General features: G+C 53.2%; 1 long non-coding RNA gene across 1 annotated transcript; it reads left to right on the top strand.

Annotated features, from left to right (window-relative positions):
• The first annotated feature begins 1,992 nt into the window (after positions 1 to 1,992).
• Positions 1,993 to 2,574, top strand: LOC121136591. Its single transcript, XR_005873626.1, has 2 exons — positions 1,993 to 2,135; positions 2,265 to 2,574. It is a non-coding gene; the product is annotated as an uncharacterized LOC121136591 (long non-coding RNA).
• The last annotated feature ends 9,229 nt before the right edge of the window (positions 2,575 to 11,803 follow it).

Raw genomic sequence — 11,803 nt, 5'->3', positions numbered from 1 at the left:
GAAACCAGGCCTCTCAGGCTCGAGGCTCAGTCAAAATGACAAGGCAGGGCCGGGCAGTGGTGGCGCACGCCTTTAATCCCAGCACTCGGGAGGCAGAGGCAGGCGGATCTCTGTGAGTTCCAGGCCGGGCTGGACCGACAGCCTCCAAAACAATATAGAGAAACCCTGTCTCGTAAAACCAGAAAAAAAAAAAAATGACAAGGCAGGTGGAAAGGGACACCGGGCCCCTGTAAATGAAGTCAGGCTAAAGTGAGGGGGACACAAACCGACCCGTATCAGGCCTGAGGGTAAGCGGGTTGAGGTTGCGCAAGGCTGTGGGTGGGGTGTGCAGGGAGCCCACTGAATAAACAAGCCTCATTTCCACACAGACTAGCTGTGACTGTGGCACCTTGTTTTGTACCAATAAATTCTTCTCCTGACACTGACAAGGAAATGGATGGTTGGAGATAGGAGCTAACATGCCAGAAACTTCTAGCCCAGTGTATCAAGCCCGATTCAAACCTGCAACTCAAATCCAAGAAATCGGCTATTTGGTTGAGTACATTAATTTTTTTCCCTTCCATTTTTTTAGGTGTCCCAAGGGATTGGGCTCTGGGCTTTGGGCACGTGAGGCCAGTGTACCCCTCCTTGTTGAGCTAATCCAGCTCCCCTAGATTAGCGATTTGGATCACCAATTCAGATGAGAACAGCCAGGTCTGGCCTCACCATTGATGGGCTGCAGCCGGGCCCCCCTCCCCCACTACGTTATCCCCATCCCCCACATCATCCCCACCCCCACGCATTTCAAAAACTCTGGATGGAAACCCAAAGCCTCTTCAGAGATGGCCCAGGTGGGCAGGTTGCCAGCTGGACCCTGGCGCCTAGTTCACTAGAGGACTGCTCCATGAGAAAAGGGGTTTAGGGGCTCTGGGCAGATCCTGCTGGGAACCATCAGTGCTCTCACTCAGGGGTGCTGTGGGAAGGAGCTGGGCCTGCTGGGACCTGGAGGAGCCCCTCATTCAACCCCCACAGCTGACCATCCCGTCTGACCTGGCCTGGGGTTCTGGGTGTGTTTTATTTAACAGTAGTTCCCCCACACCTTTTCTAAGCAGGTTGACAACTCTTAAAAAAAATGAGTGTCATTAAAACTGGGGGTGGTGATGTCTATCTGTAACCCCATCAGCACACTAGGAGGTAGAATCCTGGGGATTAGGAAGTAAAGGCCATCGTGAACTACGTGGGCTGCATGAGACCTTCTCTCCAAAAAAAAAAAAAAAAAAGTAACACATGGTTAGGGTCAAGGATGTAGCCCAGGGTGCAGGGCTCAAGGCTTGGTCTGAGCAATCCGAACATGCTTGCACACATGCCACGGGCGCAAAAGAATCCCATGACTGACACAGCGACAGCCTTTCATAAAGACGAAGTTATTGATCCACTGATTCCCCTCTAAGAGGCAGGATCATTATTCCAACGTTTTACGGACTGGGAGCCTGGGGCTTGCTCAGTCACCAACCCCGCCCACCATCTTTGAGTTTAGCTAGAAAGTGGCTGTCCGAGGAAACCACCTTGCCCATGCCCCTCCCTCCTCACTCGTGTGCAGAGCTTGGTCCCTTGAGGGAACAAGTGGCTGTCCCTCATGAAGTGGGTGCAGGCAGAGATAACTGAACTAACTGCTCTGGGTCAGGCCCAGCTGCTGGGAGTCTAGGATTGCACACAGCCTCCCCTTGGGTTGCTCATTGAGAAAGAACCCGGGCTGGAGAGACCTGCTGCTTTGGAGGAAAACAATGAGTCAACCCTGGAAGGACAGGGGTGTGAGTGAGTCAGCCTGGGAAGGGAAGGGGGAGTGGTCCAGTGACCCAGCAGCCCAGCCTCTGCCCCCCCCCAACCGATTCTTCCCATCTCCCCATTTGTCCGGCCCTCACCCCCTCCCCCAGCCCCCCAAACCCAACCCTTTCCTTTTTTCTGTTATTTGGCTGTGATAGGAAAAGTATTGAAAAATAGAAAGTGCCCTAGACAGGAAAACACTCTGAGAGCTGAAACCTGAAACCCAGTGGCGGCGCCAACACCCCTGCTGGAGGTGGATGGCTAGCCAGGATTCATTGTGGGCCCAGTCCCAGGCTCTGCTTAGGGTGGGGCCTGAAGCCCCTTTAGTGGAGGTGAGGACTTGAGGGGGGCAGTGGGCGACTACTGGAGATCACGTGGGTGGGGGGAGGAAGACGCATCGCGGGAGGTTTGGACAGACTACCTTTTATATTTACTTATGTGTTTATTTCTCTGCTTATTAGTTCTCTGTTTGCTCGCTGCTGGCGGTGGAACCTAGGATCTCATGCATGGGAGGCAATGGCTCTACCTGTGAAATACACCCCTGCACAGACTCCTTAGAAACGTTCCCACTGTCAAGGCGCCCTGTGCTTCCTTGCAGTTCCCGTGGTCTCCGTTAGAGCCACATGAAATCCTGGACGATTACCCAGCATAGTATCTACTAATGAGTCAATGTAGATACTCCTGGCCCATCCTATTGCACCCTAGTGGGTGTCACAAACCACCCCAGTTCTCTACGGCCCCCTCCACCTATAAACTACTTCTTCCCAGTTACCCAGAGAGTCTTCTTTTGGTGATAAAAAGGGCAGGAGGAACTGGCTGGTGGTCACAGAGCAAATGCATCCACCACAAGCTCACTGGGGTGACCCTGAGCCAATCCAGAGATGGGGCGGTTGGGGAGGCCCAGGGTCGGGAGAGCCAGCTGTGTGAACAGATAACAATAGAGCACCAGCGAGCCTTATCTGCGCTGGGTGCAGGGAGGATGCTGAGGGGCCTGGCCTGACCTGAGGGGCATGAGGTTTCCTAGCCAGCCCTGCGCTACCTGGGAGGTTGAGGCAGGAGGGTTCAAGACCAGCCGGGGAAATTTAGTGAGAGACTGTCTCAAAAGAAGTAAAGTCAGGCTGGGTAGCGCACACCTTTAATCCCTGCGGTCCTGAGGCAGAGGCTGATGGAACTCTGTGAGCTCGAGGCCAGTTTGGTCTATAGTAAGCTCCAGGCTAGGGCTACACGGGAGACATACAGCTTTCAGGATGGTTTGCAGGGAACACACAAGGTCCCAGAGTCACAATAGCCAGGAAAGAGAGGAGACAAAGGTTAGTGTTACGGCAGAAGCTTCACCCCAGCCCCTGGCAGGCAAATACCCAAAGAGTCTGGGATTTTGTTTTTGTTTTTTTGTTTTTTGAGACATGGTTTCCCTGTATTGTTTTGGAGGCTGTCCTGGAACTCACTCTGTAGACCAGGCTGGCCTTGAACTCACAGAGATCTGCCTGCCTCTGCCTCCCAAGTGCTGGGATTAAAGGCGTGCGTCACCAACGCACGGCAGAATCTGGGATGTTATGGTGGGAGTTCCACTCAAGCCCCCCTCCTCCATCTCTCTCCAAACCCTGCTGCATCTCAGAAAGCCCATCAAATGATGGCCCCTCCCCCAGAGATACCCAAGACCACTCCCACAGGGTATTTAAACTGTCCCTCAGAGAACAGACTCCCCGGTTTTCCGGTCTCCCTTTCCCATCTCCTCTGTGGGGGGCTGGAAGGCCACCTGGGGAGTGTTGTATCCATTAAACGTGGGCTTTTTCTAATTTGGTTTGGTTTGGATCGCTGCATTGCCGGAGAGGCTCATCGGGTACAGGAACTTCTCCGTTAAATGCCTACAGTGACTACTGGAACCAGGCCTTTGGGAATGCAACGGGCACGCTAGGCATCTCTGTGCCCACCAACCAGATGCAGGACAGGAGTTGAGATCCAAGAAAGGAACAGTTCTGCTCTTCATCCCCTGGGCCAAGGAGTCAGAATTTTATCCACTGAGCAATGGGGAGCCTGCTAAAACTTTGGGGGGAGGGCAGGGCGGTCAGTCAAGTGCTTTGGCTCAGAGGTCGCCAAGGAGGATGAGAAATGATGACCACGGACTCACCCGATGGGGATGTCAAGGAAGAGAGTGTCAGGGGCAGGGGGTGGGGCTCGGAAGATGCAGCCTCAGCGCTTCTCTGGCCCGGTCTTCGGAGAGCAACCCCCCTTGACTTCTCGCCACCTGCTGCCAGTAAAGCGGAGGCAGTGAGCATCATTCATTCAGCTGGCATCAACCCAGCGGCAGTGAGTTCAGGGCTGGGGTAAGAACAAGCCAGTCCCTGCCTGGGGGGGTCAGAGGGGAGAGCAATTGGCCAACAACAGCAGCATCACGTCGGCGGCAGCCTAGGAGTTCCCCTTGAGACCTCTCTCTCCTAGTCGCCGCCAGTTCTCTCAGACCCCCGGAGACACCCGGCGTTTCCCAGAGGAGCAGGTGCAAGCCCACGTGCATCCTAACGCAGGCGTCACTTAGTGTTTTCTGAGACTAATTAACCTCAGTGGGGAATAACTGTCCTCCCAGCTACTGACTCACCGTAAACCCAGACCACAGGCAAATTCGTTAACTGAACTAAAGCTTTCGCCGCCACCGCCGCTGCTAGCACACGGCCTCAAAGCACAGGCTGACCCAGTGGCCCTGCAGGGTGAAAACACTGTCACTGTGGGTTTAGTGGTGGTGACACTGCTAGTCTTTAAGGCCTTAGGCCTGTGTCCAGAGGGGCAGAGGTCGTTTTGGCTGCCTTGTTGCCTTGGACAACCAATTATCACACGCTATCTGGGACTAAAAGACAAGAGTAGGAGAGATCTGGTAAAGTGTGTGTGGGTTATCCTTATTACCAGGACACCCCTCCCTTTGCCTTGGTGGCTATTCTAGACTTTGTTGGCAGGATCACCAAGGCAACCTACAGGCGAGCCCAGGACGGGTAGACTGGAGGTGATCCTCTTCTCGACTTCATTAAGTGTTGGTAGTTCAGTTGTGAGAAGCGAGGAGGCCACCCTGAGTGATAACTGGGGATTATTTGCAAAGCGGTCGGTTTCAGATCTTGGATTTGTATATTTCCGTTTCCTGCCGGTCCCTGGACTTACAAGGCTACCTTCTGTGTGTCTGTATCTTCTCTTGGACATGAGCTAAGACAGGGCTCAGTATGCAGGGGACAGTGTGGCCCTGGGGTTGAGTGTGGGTGCTGGATTAGCAGCCTCTGGCCCAGCGTGAGGTAGCTAGCGCAGGTCCAGGTCGTCAGCAGGAGCCCTTCCTTTTATTTCTGGCAAAGACTTGTGGAGGGGAGTTCCCCTTCTCTGTTTGTTTTGGTTCTGTTGTTTTCTTAAAGACAGGAAGGAAAGCTCTCATCACTTTTTCGGTTCTGTGAACAATAAAAGCCGGCAGGAGGATGTTTCCCTGTCAAGCCCACAGCTTCTCTCCCTTCCCCACAGCGAGGCCCCCCACTACCAGGATCAGGCTCCACTGATCCCAGGGGCTGGCTTCACCTTCGAATTGCTTTGACTTCTGAGTCTTATATGTAAAACTAGGAGTCCTCAGATTCCCTTTACAGGGTTGTCAGGGGCAAAGATAAACGAATAAACAGACAAATAAACAATAAGAATACGACGTTGAAAAGACAGAGACCGCACTGGGTGTTTGGAGGGATCCCCCCTTTGCATCCTTCCCTCAAGAGCATAAACGTTTGGCTCAGAGCACAGGAGAGGAAGCAAAATGGGGCTCCTCTCATCTTTCTGGCTTCTTCCACTGCAGGCTTGCAAACACTGGCCTGGCCGTGTCCTACTTCTAAAAAGCTTGAGGAACAAGGGATAGGTGGCAGGTGAGCCCCGGGGCTGCTTGGTCCTGGAATTGTCCTTGCTCTGTTGGGAGACCCACTGAGCTTGTCTCCAAACATCTCCTGGCTCCTCAGTCTCCATGCCCAGTCCCACCAGACAGAGGCCTCCCCCTCGATTCTCCCCGCTTCTCTCCTGTATCCTCTTTTCTATCCTAAATTCTTCAGACAGGTCTTGCTATGTTTGCCTGGCTGACCTTGAACTCTGAGTACACTAGCCTGGTCTTGAACGAAAGGTGATTCTCCTGCCTCAGTTTTCTGAGTGCTAGGACACCCCTGCCCCCACTTCTGTCTCTCACTAGCTAGCCCTGGATGTCCAGCCTGGGCTCCTCCTACCTCAGCGGCGTGACATTACAGGCAGGTACCACCACAACAGGGCTGCTTCCTGTGGCTGAGGGACCGCCCTGATCTGACAGACAGGAAGCCTGGGGGGCTCTGGTTGTTTCTACTGTATCCCATTTTACTCTGAAACTTGGACCAAATACTACCTCAGTATCTCTGTCTGCAAAGTGATTCCTGAGCTCCTGAAATACAAAATCCTCATTTACAGTGAACATGGTGTACAAGCCTGGTCCCTCAGAGAGCAGCTAGGCTTGGACTCCTGAGGGAGAGCCATCTGCAAACAACTAAGTAACACATTTAAAGTGGTTTGTTTATTTATTTAGTTTTGGGTCAGTGTCTCATCTAGAGCCCAGGCTAGCCTCAAGCTCCCTATATAATTGAGGCTGTCTCTACCTTCTGAGTGCTGGGATTAAAGGCCTACACCAGCAAGCCTGGCTTATGTGACACTGAGGGTCAAACCCAGGGCTCCATGTACACCAGGGGAGCATTCTACTGGGTGAGCTACATTCCCAACCCTAGAGTGCACATTCCATTCAGTGACCTCTAAGGCCATTGAACATGTGGTACCCTACCTGAGAGACTTCGCCTGTGGAAGATTCGGATACTCAAAAGGCTAAAGGCTCCCGGGGACCTTGGACCCTGGGGTATCAAAGATAGTTCCGGAATTGGATGAGCTTCTGTCACCCTTCCTGGAACATTGAACCAGCAGTCAGAGGCCCACACAGGAACGCTCTACAATGCCGAACAAGAATGAACGGTGCGGTGGCTTTTCTCCAGCACCCTGCCACTTCCTCGGCACCTGCCTGGGCACCAACCAGCTCTACAATGCGTCTGTCCCACTTTTCTGGGCCCCAGTAAAATTTTTTTGGGGGGTGAGATAAGGAATTCATGAAACAGTTGGTATTTAACAAATCTGACATCTCAAAACAAACCAAAGGGCTGAAGATAGACTTATTCAGCCTTTGGATGGAGCCTGGGGTTTGATTCACGGCCCTGAATAAAAGCAGGTATGGTGGTAGATGCCTACACCTGTAATTCCAGAGTCAGGATTTCAAGGTCATCATCAGCCGTAATAGTGACTTCCGGAGCTGGAGAGGTGGCTCAGCGATTAAGAGCACTTGTTGCTTTTTCAGAGGACCAGGATTCGGTTCCCAGCACCCACATGGTGGCTACCAACCATCCAAACTCTATTCCAGCAGATCCTCCAACTTCTTCTGACCACCATGGGCCCCGGGCACGCAGGCCGTGCGCACATGTCCATGTAGGCAAAGCACTCACATCCATAAAATACCAGAAGTGGGGCTAGAGAGATGGCTCAGAGGTTAAGAGCACTGGCTGCTCTTCCAGAGGTCCTGAGTTCAATTCCCAGCAACCACATGGTGGCTCACAACCCTCTGTAATGAGACCTGGTGCCCTCTTCTGGCCAGCAGACATACATGTAGAACTCTGTATACATCATAAATAAATCTTTAAAAAAAATAAAAGAAGTAAATAACAAAAAGACAAACAAAAGCTGAAACAAAATAGCAAGTTCCAGCACAAACTGGAGTATGTGAGACCCTGTCTCAAAGAAAGCAAATAGACCAACCCAGGGTGACCCTGGCTTCACTTCTGGCTGTCCCCCTCAGGAATGATCTCCTGTGTCCTTTCTCCCCTTCAAGCTCAGCACCTTCTGGGACCCCCCTCCTGGCTGCCACGACTGTCCTTGCGCATAGTACACAGCTTGGCCCAGCAAGTGTCCCTCTCCATGTTGTCACCTGGCCCTCCTCTCTTTCACGGTTTGCTGGCCAGGCCCAACCCCCATTCCTAGGCCAGACTCCTCCACCCTGTCAGGACCACAGCACCGGTGCCCAACCACATAAAGGAAGGCGCTCGGAAAAGCCATAAACCCAAGGGCTGAGTGGGATGTTTGTCAGAGCAGGACAGATCTGCAGCCAGGGGCATGGAGGGAGCGTGCTGGGACTCGGAGGAAGAGGCATTTCTGGGGAGAAGGGATGAACCTGGAGGCGCTGGCTCAGGCTGGGAGGGAAGGCGGGCCATTAACGCTTCGCCCAGCCTAGCTTCCTCTGCACCTCAGCCAGGCACACACAGGCGCGTTTGTCCGCCTCTCCCTGCTGCCTCTCACTGCAGCACTGTGTTAGCAGCAGCCCCAGGTGGGGGAGGGTGTTGCCTGGGCACAAATGCCCTTTGTAGATGGCCAGTGCAGGGGAAGACAGCTCTTCCAGAGCTAGGACCACCCCCAGCATCCAGACCCGACTCTGGGGTTGCTATCTTCCTGGCAATGTTGAAACCCAGGGATGCCTGGACCTGGGGAGTGGACCCCAGGTACCATGGGCAAAGTCCCAGAAGGCAGCCACATTTGGGAGGCCATAGAGTCCTAGGGAGGGCTCCCTCCAGAGTCCGTGATGGGGGATGACTCCCGTCAGTCAGCTCGTTGCCAGTCTCTGGTACAGGGGCGAAAGATGGCCATCTGAGGGGGGCACTAACAGATGGAGAGACCAGCATTGGAGAAGGAAATAAGAGACTCCATTTCTACTCCACACCCCCTCCACAGCCACCCCGGACTGCAGCCTCCAGGGACAAGGCCATGCTGTGCCCTGGTCCCTAGTTAGCCTGGGCTTTTATCATTACAGGGCCTCTTGTGTTCTTCCTCAGGCCAGTGGATGAGAGGAGCCCCACACCCCACAGACAGACCCTGTCAAGCCCCCACTGAACTTCCTTAAGCCCTCTCTGCAACCCCTCAGCCTGTCATGGGCTTTTAAAATTTCCGTTTCGTCTGTAGACAGGTTGGAGCTTGGGTTGGCTGCCGGTCAGTACCTCCTGAAGATAACCTCAAGGACTGCAGCCCTCAGCCAGGGAGTCTCTGATGGAATCATATCTTTGGGGGAGGGAAGGGTGGGTATGAAAATTATAGGAAGCTCATATGCAGGGCTAAGTTCCCTGTGGGCCATGACTCCAAGTGGGTAAGATCTTTCTGCGGAGGTCATTGTCCTGCTTTTGCACTTGGGGACACTGAGGCAGGGAGGAGAAAGATCCTAATTAGGGGTGTTTGTGGCTCATATTCCTGGAGGCCCCTCTCTCCAGCTGAACTCCGGTGAGGGGGGCTGATGGGGGTGGCAGGGGGGTTGCAAGGACTTCAGGATGTGAGATGAGCTCCCCCTACCTGCTACAACCCCCTGGGAAAGTGACACAGCCTCTAACCACAGCCACCAGCTGACACTCTGGCCCTGCTGGGGAAGTGCATTGGAGGGCAGGATGGTGGGCTCAATCCAAGAACAGCCCTCTTGCATCCTGTATTACCAAAGGCCAAGGCAGGCTGTCCAGCCACAGACCCCATCTGCTTCTCCAACCCCTTCCCTTCCCAGGGACACTCCGCCATACACGATAACCTCCACCATACACCACTTCCTCCTACTCTTACTGCTCAGATGTTCATGACACACCCTGAGCCCACAAGCACTCCCCAGTCACTCAGTTCCCTTCAGGAGTAGAGCACTTGACAAATATGCGCCAATGCCTGTTCCAAAAATGTCCCCAGAAGCTCGACCCCAACCGTAACCTCCCAGACAGAGACGTCTCAGATCCTTACAGACCTCAGCAAGCTCACAGGTTCAGACACCTGCTGTGTCCAGACTGCCTAGATCCAGGGCCCCTGCTAAGCTCCTCAGTATCCCCAGCCTGGATTGGGACATTTATGCCACTGGTCACTTATAGTATCGTTATGGATTTTAAAAGATGGGGTGTGGGGGTTGAGAGAATGGGATTGTAGAGGTGTCTGCAAGCCAGGCGGAGAGGAAGAGAAGGAAGGAAGAACACTATGACTCACTTCCAGCTTAACAATGTCACAGTTCAGTTCCATGGGGCGGGAGGAAGGACCCATTTGTCAACACAGCCCGGGCCTGCTGGGGGGGGTGGTTGGTGGTGGTGGTGGGGAACTATCCCCTGGGCGTGTTGGCTAGGGAGCTAGGAACTTACCTAGAGACAGTGTTTGTATGCACTTTGGTGGTGGTGAAGCTCTGAGCTCTGCATTCTGAACCCCCGGGGTTTGCCTTACATCCTGCAAAACTACCTGGGTACTGTAACTGTCCCGCCCATGGCTGACCAGACATGGCCCCTTGGCACTTCTGTTTATCTCTGCCACTCACAGCTCAGCCGCCATTCCTTGCTGTGACATCCACATTGCCACCCACCTGCTTCCCTGTCACCGGTCCAGGCCTTTGTTCTAGGGAGACGGCCACCCTGCCCCCAACTCTGCAGCATGTAGGCTCAGGCTCCTTCCTGCCCCCACTAGGGCCCTTAGGCCCTGTTCTCCAAACCCACGACTTTCTCTTGTTTTCTCAATAGTGAGCCCAGTAGCCTGTGAGCTCCTAAGGGTTTTTTTTTTTTTTTGGAGTTTTTTGTTTTGTTTTGTTTGCCTCTGAGACCTCTAATTCTGAAAGCCAGCACGTGTGCAGAAAGTCCTGAGAGAGAGCAAGGAAGTGAGCAGGACTAGGAAGGCAGACAAGCTCTTCCTTTTTTTTTTTTTTTTTTTGGTTTTTACGAGACAGGGTTTCTCTGTATTGTTTTGGAGGCTATTGGTCCAGCCCGGCCTCGAACTCACAGAGATCCGCCTGCCTCTGCCTCCCGAGTGCTGGGATTAAAGGCGTGCGCCACCACCGCCCGGCAGACAAGCTCTTCTTCAGCTCTACTGTGTCCCTCAGCAGCCCACTCTCCTGGGCTCCTCCCCCAGTCTGCCCCTCACATAGGCCAAGACAACGAAGACTGCTCACCAGGCCACCCCCCCCCCCCCAGGGCCGGGGAAGCCCAGCTGCTGGCTTAACTCCCAGGGCAGGGCTCTGTCTACCCAGTACCTTGGGGTCAAGCCTAGACTAGCTTCCCTCACAAGCTCACCCCTGAATACAGCAGCCTTGTGACTTTGGGCTTTCACTAACCTCTTTAACCTGAGGGAAACTGAGGCATGGAGAGCAAATGGGTAAACAGGAGACTGCCAATCGATGTTCCTCCCTCTCACTGGCCCCCAGCCCCCACTCCGCAGCAGTGTCTATCCTCTCTGTCTAAGTCTCCCTGGTCTCTCCCCAGCTTGCTGTCTGAACCTCTGCCTGTCTTTCTCTCTTCTCATCCTTGGCCTTTTGCTCAATGGCATCCAAGGTCTTCTCCTTCCCCACTCTGAGAAGCCAAATGAAGAATGCCCATGGCTAAGGCCATGCCTGCATGCTGGAATTCCCAGGGAGCTGGACTAAGCACACTCTTATGGAGTGCAGGGCCTGTTCTTTTCTTTATCTTGGTGTGTTTGTCTCTGTGTATAGTGTGAGTGTGTGTCTGTGTGGTTGTGTATATGTGTGTGTGTGTGTCTATGTGTGTGTCAGTGTGTCTATATGTGTGTATGTGAGTGTGTCTATGTGTGTGTGAGTGTGTCTGTGTGTGTGAGTGTGTCTGTGTGTGTGAGTGTGTCTGTGTGTGTGAGTGTGTCTGTGTGTGTGAGTGTGTCTGTGTGTGTGAGTGTGTCTGTGTGTGTGAGTGTGTCTGTGTGTGAGTGTGTATGTGTTTGTCTCTGTGTGCAGTGTGTGAATATATATATATGTGTGTGAATGTGTGTGTATGTATGAGTATGTGTATGTCTGTATATGTGTGTGTATGAGTATGTGTATGTCTGTATATGTGAGTATGTGTATGTCTGTGTGTGTGTGTATGTGTGTGTGTGTGTGATACCATGTTTGGAGGCCGGGAAACAACTTTGGAGTTCTCTCTCGGTACCTTTACTTGGGTTCCCA

This window comes from Mesocricetus auratus, unplaced genomic scaffold (genome assembly GCF_017639785.1).
Source record: "Mesocricetus auratus isolate SY011 unplaced genomic scaffold, BCM_Maur_2.0 Super-Scaffold_100676, whole genome shotgun sequence".
NCBI classification, from domain to species: domain Eukaryota; kingdom Metazoa; phylum Chordata; class Mammalia; order Rodentia; family Cricetidae; genus Mesocricetus; species Mesocricetus auratus.
This window is presented reverse-complemented; position numbering and strand designations above follow the sequence as displayed.